We start from the raw sequence: 11,370 nt of genomic DNA on the forward strand, positions 1-11,370 counted from the left end.
ACTACAAGGCTACAGTAACCAGTACAGCCTGGAAGTGGCACAAGAATAGGCATATAGACAAATGGGACAGGACAGAGATTCCGGAAGCAAAAACGCAATTTCTCAACAAACTCATCTTTACCAAAGCTACCAGCAATAACCACTGGGGAAAGGAGACCATACCAAAATGGTGGTGGGAAAACTGGTTGACCACATGCAGAAGAATGAAACTAGACCCCTACCTATCACCAAATACAAAATCAACTCTAAGTGGATCAAACTGAAACATAGAACCTCAAACTATAATAACCCTCGAAAAAAACATAAGAAACACCCTTATGCACATCAGAGTAGACAAATTCTTGACAATGTCTCCAAAAGCAAATGCCATAAAATCTAGAATAGACAAGTGGGAGCTCATCAGTCTGAAAAGGTTTTGCACAGTCAACAAAACAAAACATAAATCATTAATATAGTGTGAAGACAACCCACAGCACAGAAAGGTAAAAAAAAATGTGAATTATGTATCTGACAAAAGTCTAACATCCAGGATCTACATGAAACTCAAACAAGTTAAAAGGTGGGGGAGGGAACTCTATTGAAAAGTAGGCAACTGTAGAAAAGGGCAAAATTATGAACTTCGTAGGAACTTGGATAGACTTAGAGTCTATAATACTCAGTGATCTATCACAGAAACAAAGAACTGACTACCACATGTTCTCACTCATAAGTGGACTTTGAACGATTTTCATAATACTTTAAGAAAGGGATTGGCAGTAGTGGGAAACTGCCGGGGTGGGGGGCATCTCATCAACAAGGGTACCAACATAATGACCATTTGTATACCTAACCCTGAATTGTACTCCACATCTTTAAAATAAAATAAAAAGTAAAAAAAGAAAGAAAAATGGGCAAAGGACATGAATAGAAACTTTCACAAGAAGACATAAGAGCAGTCAACAGATACATGAAAAAGTGCTCAGTCTCACTATTCATCAGAGAAATGCAAATCAAAACTATAATGCGATACTACCTAACTTCAGTAAGAATGGCCATCATTAATAAATCAAAAGACAACAGATGCTGGTGCAGGTACAGAGAAAAGGGAATGCTTTTATACTGTCAGTGGGACTGCAAGCTAGTTCAACCTCTATGGCAGTATAGCAATTCCTATAAGAACTAAAAATTGACCTTTCATATGATCCAGTAATCCTTCTCCTGGAAATATATCAAGAGAAACATAAATCGTTCTGTTAAAATGATGCCTGCACATGTATGTTTATAGCGGCACTACTCACACACTGAGAGATTTGCCATTAACAGAACCATTAAAGGATGTATCTCACAATAAAAAGAAGTTAAACTTAGAGGAAGGGAGAAGGATGCAAGAAAATGTTGAAAAATGACAACATGGTACACTGTTTAGTCCATAGATGGATCAGTCTAGAATCATTAACATGGTACAGTAGTTATAAAAAAGATCAAATCACAATGAAAATAATTTGGACTATGAAGGGGATTGGTGATTAGAATTAAAGAATCTAATGTCCTGTATTATTTGGGAGAAGGTTGGAGGGTTTTTTTAATTTCAAACATTGTTAAGTCAAATATTTATATTAAATACTTAGAGAGAAAGAGAAAAGAAAGAAAAGAAAAAGGAGAGAGAGAGAGAGAGATTGTATAACTTCCAAACTAAAAGCAAAAAAGGAGCAATAAACGTTGGTTCTATCCCTTAGAAGTTCAGAAAGAATGAAGAAAAAAAACAAAAAAACAAGTAATGGTAAATAAAAACAGCAGAAGAATATAATAATCTAAATCCAAATATAAGAATAAACCCCATTAATGTAAACACTCTAAATAAACCCCAGAAATTATAAAGAAAGAGCTTCTAAATTTTTTAAAAAATAAAACCAGCCATAGACTATTTATAAGAAATACATCTAGAGCAAACAAGAAAAATTGAAAGTAAATGAATAAAAAATGATATAGCCCTGGGCAGGCGAGACCTCATCTCTACAATAAATTAAAAAAATTAGCCGAACGTGGTGGTGCGTGCCTGTAATTCTGGCTACTCAGAAGGCTGAGGAGGAAGGATCGCCGGAGCCCAGCAGGTCGAGGCTGCGGTGGCCAGGAGCGGCTGCTACACTCCAGTCTGGGCGACAGAGTGAGACTCCAACTCAAAAAAAAAAAAAAAAAAAAGATATAGCAAACAAAAAATGTGGAGTCATTATGTAATCTGAAAATAAACAATTTGCCAGAAAAACAAAATAACCTAGAGCCTGTAGACTCATAACAACACAGTATCAGCATGTGTATATGCAAAAACCAAAAAGAATTACAAAGAGAAATTGACAAATCCTTAATCATAATGGTGGGTTTTAACCTATATCTTTCAGTGATTGATAATGAAAACAAAGTTGATAGAAGCATTTAAAAAATTAGTCAATGTCTGAAACAGCTAGCTGTCCACCAAAAATGTGTGCTCCATCCATAATATGAATTTATTGTGAGGTATCTGTTCAGGACAGGACTTCATTTCCAGTTCCTTTGCATGTGGCTTATGACCATGTGCCTTATTTTGTTGTTCAAGAAGAACAGGAACAGAATGACAAATTAAAACATCATTGAGGCATTATCTCTGACTTACCAGACTGGCTAAATTTTAAGTGTTGGCAAGAATATGAAAAAAGTAGAAGCTAGTATATTGTTTATGTGATTATATACTGGCACAACTACTTTGAACTGCAATTTGACAATGTTTTGAGAAGCTGAAAATGTCAATATTAATGATCCAGAAAGTCTATGACTAGTTATTTAGACAACTAGAAAACAAAACTTTTAAGAATTTTACAAGGATATTCATTACACCAATGTTGTAGAAAAAAGTGGAAATAACCTAACTTCCATCAGCAGGAAATAGATACATACACTGTAGTTTATTTGTATAATAAATACTATAAAGTAATTATAATGGAATGACCAGATCCACATGCATCATCAAGAATAAATTATCTCAAAAAATGTGGAATACAGGAAAATCAAATTCAAAAAAGGACTAACCTTATGGGGTATTATTTATGAAATTGTATAGGAACATAAAAAGTATTTATGCAGTTAATGAAGATATGTATAAATAGAAAGTGTACAAAGTCATGCATGGAAATATCAAGATTATGACCCACTTGATGAAGTAACTAAAGTCTTATTTCTTACTGTTCATTTTCCTTTTCTCCTTCTCATTATTTTCTCCTTATTCCTATTCCTGTCCTTCCTCTGCTTCTTGTTCTTCTTCTTGTTCTTTTTTCTTCTCCATCAGTTATTTAGTACGTCTTAATGCTAGAAACCATGTTTTACAAACATTTTCTCATTTGGCTTTCACAACAATGAAGTAGATGTTTTTATTCTTATCTATCAGATGTTAAAATTGAGTCTTCAAGAAATGCAGAGTATGCCCAAGTCATGCAGAAAGTAACTTTCCTATTACTGCTCTGCCCAAGTCATGCAGAAAGTAGCTTTCCTATTACTGGTCTGCCTGAAGTTTAAAATGCATGTTTTTAACTACTGTGCCATAAAACCTCCTAAAAAGCTGAATCACTTGAAGAACCATTTGAACTGAGTATCCTTGCTGAGTTTTGTCTTTAAAAAAAAAAAAAGAACCCTCTAAAAAATCCAGCAGAATGAACAACTCTGAATCAGGAAGCAAAAAATCCAATGATTTCTGATACCTTCAAGCAGAATTTTTAGGTGTCCTGACTCTTTCTTTGAAGAATTACCAACTCAAGATAGCTTTTGTAAAAGTGTTAATTAATTAACTCAAATTGCCATTTCCTTTACCATTTCCAAGGTGAACAATTTTCTTCAGACATGGCTGGTTTGGGGTTACATAAAATATCATCTACACTTGCTTTTTCTGGATTTTGCCACTTGATGTTTCCAACAGAGCCAGATTTACCCCTTGGGGTAATGGGAAAGCTACAGTAGCCTCAGAATCATAACCTCTTCATTCTAAGTGCAGAAGAAAAGATCAAACTTTTGGTTTGGTTGTGTTTTTAGTAGATTTTTTGAAAGGAACATTGCTTGAAGTGATTTAGGTCAGTTGATCTTCCCGAAAATGATCAATATTCTCTGGAAAGCATTTTGATTGTCTAGACCTTTGTCAAATGCTCCACCATGGGAATCAAGAGGTGACTCTAAGGTCAAAAAATGTTGGGGTGGTAAAGAATCCCAGTGTTCTCTTTCTTTGTCTCTCATCTTTCAACTCTTTCCGCATATAATCACTCACTAAGCATTGCAGGTATTAACTCTTAAATAATTCCTTTCTTTCAATCCTTATTATAATCACATTAGTTATCTCAAAACATTTCATTAGTTCATTTTTTCAACAAGTATGCATTACTCATAATGTGCTAATCACTGGGCTAGGCAGCAAGGATACAAGGATCAATCAGACATGAATCTTGCCATTAAGGAGCTCACAGTCCATACTTGAAAAGATATAAATTATTCTAATAAAATATATTATTACAAATATATATAAGTATACACAGGGTGCCCTGGGTACAAAATTTAAAGCTAAAAAAGAGTTATTAAAGGAGGTGATACCTGAGTGAAACTAAGTAATAGGCGTTATTACTAGCAGAAAGAACAACTTGGGCAAGGGTAGTGAGGGAACAAACAACATGGTCAATTTTCTGGTTTCAATAATGCTTTATAATTATATAGGGTGTCACTAATAAAGGAAGTAGGCTGAGGAGTAAGCAGAGGCTCTCTATACTACTTTGCAATTTCTTGTGAGTCTACAATTATTTTCCTCAAAAAAGATTTTTTAAAATAACATAACATATGAAGTGTTCTGTACTTGTTGGACACTGCGGGAGCATTTGCAGAAGGGCAGAGTTCGGAAGAAGATGTGGGTTCCTTAGTTTGCACCTTATACTACAGTATAGGGGGACTTTGTTAGGTTTTAAGTTGAAGACTAGCGTGATTCCTGCTATTTGTGTCATGTTTTCCTTGTCCATCCAAGTGGATGCGAGTCCTTACTCTGCAACAGTTACCCTACACCTCTAGTGCTTTGCTTGTTTTTCTCAGATCTTTTACCCTTTTGAACTTAGTGAACTTGGTAGCTTATCTCCTGAGTAACCACACAAATTTTCCAAGGGCTAGTATTCTTTCTTACCATACAAGTCAGGAAGCAAACTTTGCCAACACTCTGCCACAGGTTAACCCTGATACCTATGTTAGAAGGCAATCACAGTTGTGGAAAAGTCAGACTGAAAGCCCAGCATTACCAAAGGGTCTGGGCCAACAAGAGCCCAGCAACAAACAGCCATGAAAAATAGTTTTCAGTTTGTTACAGCAGTTTTTTTAGCTCACCCATTTATTTAAAACTATTTCGTAGAAGGTTCCACAGAAAAATGAGTAGGACATAATCCCTGTCCTCAAACACCTTCAGTTGAGGGTTCAGGGCTGTAAAATAGTCACAGTAGAAGATAAGAGCCACACTTGGGGTTTATAAAAGCACAGTGTTGGCACAAAGAAAAATAATCAATTCAGCCTGAGACAGTTAGGTCACTGAGGGGGCAAGGAATCTAATCTAACTTATGAGGCATGGAAACGACGATGAGCAGCAGTGACCCGCAGTATATGAACTGTATTTGTCTTTATGTCCTAGAGAGTCATCAATTTTGCATGTTACAAAAGCAATCTGGTACCCTCTCCGCTGTGGAATGTGAAAAGACTTCAGGAATGCTTTCCTGTACACCTGCTCATTAGAGAGGTTCAAGGCCCTAAGACATAATGAAAAAGGAAAAAAACAGCTCCGGGGAAAACATTCCCAAGAAATGAAAGAATCTGAATGTGTGGCAACTATTTTAAATGAGGGACAAGACAGAGAGTAAGAAAAAAGGAAATTCAGCCATTCATGTACCCTACTTTATGCAAAACACTCTAGTAGTATCTTAGTATTTTGAAAGTTACAAAAAATCAGACATTGACATGAGACTCTAAAAATACTGTCTTGTTAGTAAGCTCTAAAACATCCTCTCACAAATTACTTCCCATGAATGAAAACAGCGAAAAGAGGAATAATTATCTTAAAGAAGGTAAAAAATAGTTTAAACATTATTTGTTGCCTTGTTTGCCTTAGAATCCCAGAGACTCTACTTACCCTAAAAACCTGGGCTGTCATTTGTCTGTTAGACAGGTGCTAGATTTTAGGTTTGCCAGAGCAGTGTCCCCACAGACTTCATCTATGTACAGCTAAATAGAGAGAGGGGGAGAGAGAGAGAGAAAGAGAGAGAGATAAAAGAAAGGACAGACTTTCATGAAAATGAGGAGTGTAGTATCAGGATGAGGGAGGAAGAGAGGAAGTGGAACTTTGCACTCCCAGAGCTATAGATTCTATAACTAAAGCGACTGAAGCATCAAAATGAGCACTATGCTTTTGGAGACTTGCTGCATGCCACAAAGAGTTTTTGTTTATTGTTTAGCTTTGTTTTCCAATACATTCTATCACTTCATTAGGAGGATGACCTACCCCAGTTGTGCAAAGTTATACTAGATATAGGACTCCAAGTCTGTAGAGTGTTTACTGGGAGCTCTCACATGAGCCCTCCCATGGAGTATATGAGGGTTCCAACAAGCTCCCAGTTAGAGAGAGGAGTCATTGGCAACTCACACCCCAACCTAATGAAAAAAAGCACAATTTGGAGGGATTTTTTTCTCATTTGAGGATGACGGTTAATATTATTAATGGTGAGAATAATAATAGTTAACGTTAATTAAGAGCTTATTATATGCCAGGCGCTGCACTAAACATTTTATATGTTTTCAAAATTAGCTGTATGAAATGAGGTCCATTACCACTCAAACTGAATGTATTTTAAAATTCCTAGAAAAGAAATTATATGGAGTAAATTGTAATAATTTAATGACAATATGATTTTGTAAACAATGATAAGTTTCCAAATAGAAGAATGGGTAAGTAATAGGGTCAAATTTTTAAATACAAATAGTCAACAAATAATGGAAAATGTTACTCTTAACTCATTAATAAAAACATCAAATAAAAACAATAGTTAACAATAAGTTACTTTTTATGAAATATTACAATATTATAATATCGAGTGTGTTTTTTAATTCAACAAAGTAGGCAGGCACACTGGTAAGGTCATTACATTTTCAGAATTTTACAAAGATCAATTAGGAATTATGTCTCAAAATCTGCAATAATTCATATTCTTTGTTTCTGGTAATTCAACTCCTAAACATTTATTCTAAGATATTAAAGTGTACAGAAAAAAATTATAAAAATACTATTGCATTAGGCAAAAATATAAAAAGTGAAACAACTTGAATATCCAATAAGTAGAAAATTGTCTTCAAATATATTGTGCATTCAAATAATGGAATATTATGTTACTATTAAAAATAATAATTGTGAGTCTTCCAGCACTGATTTTTCTCTTTTTAAAATGGTTTAGCATCTCTTTCAAAATGGTTTGCATTTCTACATGAACTTTAGGATCAGCTTGTCAATTTCTGCAAAAATACCAGTTGGTAGTCTGATAAGGATGGTCTTGAATCTGTAGATCAATTTGAAAAGTATTGTTATCTTTCCTTTTATTTAAATATGCTTTGTTATTTTTCTTTAATGTTTTATGGCCTTCAGTGTACAGATTTTTCACTTATTTTATTAAATTCTCGCAAAGAATTGTATCCTTTTAGATGCTATTGCAAATATAATTATTCTCTTAATTTCATTTTTGGGTTGTTAACTACTAAGGTATAGACATACAATTGACCCTTACCTATCACCATACACAAAAATCAACTCTTAATGGATCAAAGACCTAAACATAAAACCTCAAACTACAATAACCCTAGAAAATGCAGGAGACACACTTATGGAAATTGAAACCCACAACCAATTCCTGATCAAGACCCCAAATGTCCATGCCATAAGAGATAAGAAGACAAGTGGGACCTTATCAAACTGACAAACTTCTGCAAAGCCAAAGAAACTATCAAGAGAGTGGGGAGAGAGGCCACAGACTGGGGAAAAAAAATTGCCAACTGTATATCTGACAAAGGCCTAACATCCAGAATCTATAAAGAACTCAAACATGCCAAAAAGAAAAAAAAAAAAAAAAACCAGTCCTATTACAAAGTGGGCAAGAGATATGAATAGACGCTTCTCAAAAGAAGACATATGAGCAGCCAACAGATACATGAAAAAATGCTCAGCCTCACTAATCATCAAAGAAATGCAAATTAAAACCACACTGAGATACCAACTAACTCCAGTCATGATGGTCATCATCAATAACTCAAAAACAACAGATGCTGGAGAGGATACAGGGAAAAGCAAATGCTTCTACAGTGTTTGTGGGAGTGTAAACTAGTACAACCTCTGTGGTAAACAGTTTGGTGATTCCTAAAAGATCTACAAATCAACTTTTCCATATGGCCCTGCAGTCCTCCTTTTAGGAATATACCCAGAGGAACTCAAATCACTCTATGAAAAAGATACCTTGAAAACACATGTTTATTGCAGCATTATTCACAATAGCAAAAACATGGAACCAACTGTGCTGCCCATCGAAAGAGGATTGGATTTTTAAAAATGTGGCACATATACACTATAGAATATTACACAGTCATAAAGAAGAACAAAATTATGAACATTGCAGCAACTTGGATGTACTTAAAGTTTATAATACTGAGTGAGCTGTCACAGAAGCAAAGAGCTGAGTACTACATGTTCTAACTCATAAGTGGGCCCTGAAAAATTAACAGAATACTGTAAGAAAGGAATTGGTAGTAGTAGGAAACTGCCGGGGCGGGGGGGCATGCCTCATCAATAAGAGTACCTCATCTCAAACCAGGTGAAGTGGGGATCAAACCGAAGCCAAACTTCACCTACACAATGACCATTTGTATACCTAATCCTGAATTGCACCCCACATCTTTAAAATAAAATAAATTTTAGAAAGGAAAAAAAATACAATTGATTTTTGTAGATTGATGGTATGTCTTGCAACATTTCTGACCACTTTTATTATCTCTAGTAGTTTTTAGTGGATTCCTTAAGGTTCCCTATATACAAAATCATGCCATCTGCAGATAGAGATAATTTTTGCTACATAATTTCTAAACCTGATGCCTTTGTTTCTTTTTCTTGCATGATTTCCCTGGCTAGAAACTCTACTAGAATGTTGAATACAAGTGGTGGGAGCAGACATCTTTGTCTTTTTTCCTGACTTATGGGGAAAACATCACTCACAGTTATGATATAAGCTGTAGGGTTTTTATAGATGCCCTTTATTGAGTTTAGGAAATTCTTGTCTATCCCTAGTTTGCTGGGTGTTTTTTGTTTGTTTTGTTGTTGTTTTTAAATGAAAGGGTGCACTTTGACTTGCCATCTTCCTTTTAAAAAATTGTTTTCCTTTTTAATGAAATTTATTTTTCAATATATTTTTTAATTGACAGGTAAAATTATATATATTTTTTACATCACTTTTTATAAACACATAGAAATTGTGCAATGGCTATATGAAGCTATTTAGCATATGATTTGCCTCACATGCTTATAATTTTTTACAGTGAGAACACTTCAAAATCTATTCTTTAGCAATTTTCACGTATACAACATGAAGGGGGAACCCACAAAAAAAAAATTTTTTTTTGGAGGATGGGCCTCTTATAGTACAGGCTTCCCCCACTAGGTGAATGTTCTAGGAGCCCATCGGCATCAGTGTACCAATTAGCATTTTTGGGAGGCCGCATTTGGCTTCAGTGAATTTTTTTTTCACATTCTTTCAGCATGTTTGCCCATTTCATGATGGGTGATTTATGAGCGCACCTGCCACACCACAGTGTGTGACCAAAAAGTCATGACTCTCATGACCCATCTTCCCTATTCATCCTATCTCACTCTGAGCAACTTTTAAAATTGCTTCCTCAGATGAAAAAAATCCTCAAGGAGAAACATTTTCCCCGGTAGAAGAGATGAAACAAAAAATGGCAGAAGCACTAAAAGTCATCAAAATTGATGCATTCAAAAACTATTTTGAGCAGTGGAAAAAGCATTTTGATAGGCATATTGCATCAAACAGAGAGTACTTTGAAGGTGACTGAAGAGCAAACATGTAAGAATAAATACACAATTTTTAATAAATAAATTCCAGATTTGGGGGGAACCTTCTCATATATTACTTTTAACTGTAGTCATTATGAGGTACAATCTATTTATTAAACTTATTCCTCCCGTCTAACAAAAAGTTTGTATCCTTTGAATAGCATTTTTCCAATCTCCTCCTCCACCCCAGACTCTGGCAATCATAATTTTATCCTCTGTTTTTTATGAGTTCAACTTTTTCAGAATTCACTTTGCCTGATGTCAAGGCAATATTTGTCTTCTGTGCCCAGTTTATTTTGCTTTACATATGTTTCCCAGGTTCATTCAAGGTTTTTCAAATTACAGGATTTTTTTTTTAAGGCTGAATAATGCTCCATTATATATATCCACAACATTTTCTTTATCCATTCATTTATAGATGGACACAAACATGGCTTCTATATCTTAGTTATTGTGAATAATAAACATTACAATGAACATGAAAGGGTAGCTATCTCTTTGACATACTAATTTCACAATCTTTGAATGTATCTCTAATCGTGGGATTGCTGGATTATATGGTAGATATATTAAATTCTTAATTTTTTTTTTAGGAGCTTTCAAACTGTTTTCCATAATGACTACACTAACTTACAATCTAACCAATTCTGTATAGGGGTTCTCTGTTCTCCATATCCTCACCAATACATTATCTTTCATCCTAAAAAAAGTTGTTTTTATGATTTAGTAGTTTACTTACGGGAAGCATATTTATTTATTTATTTGTTTGTTTGTTTGTTTGGAGTCTCACTGCCACAGCCTCGACTTGCTGGACTCCAGCGATCTTTCCGCCTCAGCCTTCCAAGTAGCTGGATCTACAGGTGCGTGCTATCATGCCTGGCTAAATTTTTGATTTATTGTAAAGATGAGGTCTCACCAAGTTGCCCAGGTGGGTCTTGAACCCGTGGGCTCAGGCAATTCACTCACCTCAGCCTCCCAAAGTGTGGAATTACAGGCTGAGCCACTGAGCCCGGCTGGGAAACATATTTATGATGGAGGGGTAAGAATTCCAAGAATCTATTCCTCCATAAAAATAATGAAAATACTGGTAACATGAATCAAAATAAACTTTCCTATTGAAACATCACTATGAACCCCGTAAACATGTACAATTATTATATGCCAATTAAACAAATTTTTGCAAATAAAACTTTTTGAAGACTCTGGAAATTAGTCAATATCATGGACAATATCATAAGAAAAGGATTGGCAGT

Source organism: Carlito syrichta, unplaced genomic scaffold (assembly GCF_000164805.1).
Source record: "Carlito syrichta isolate Samal-C Ts95f unplaced genomic scaffold, Tarsius_syrichta-2.0.1 Scaffold315264, whole genome shotgun sequence".
Taxonomy (NCBI): domain Eukaryota; kingdom Metazoa; phylum Chordata; class Mammalia; order Primates; family Tarsiidae; genus Carlito; species Carlito syrichta.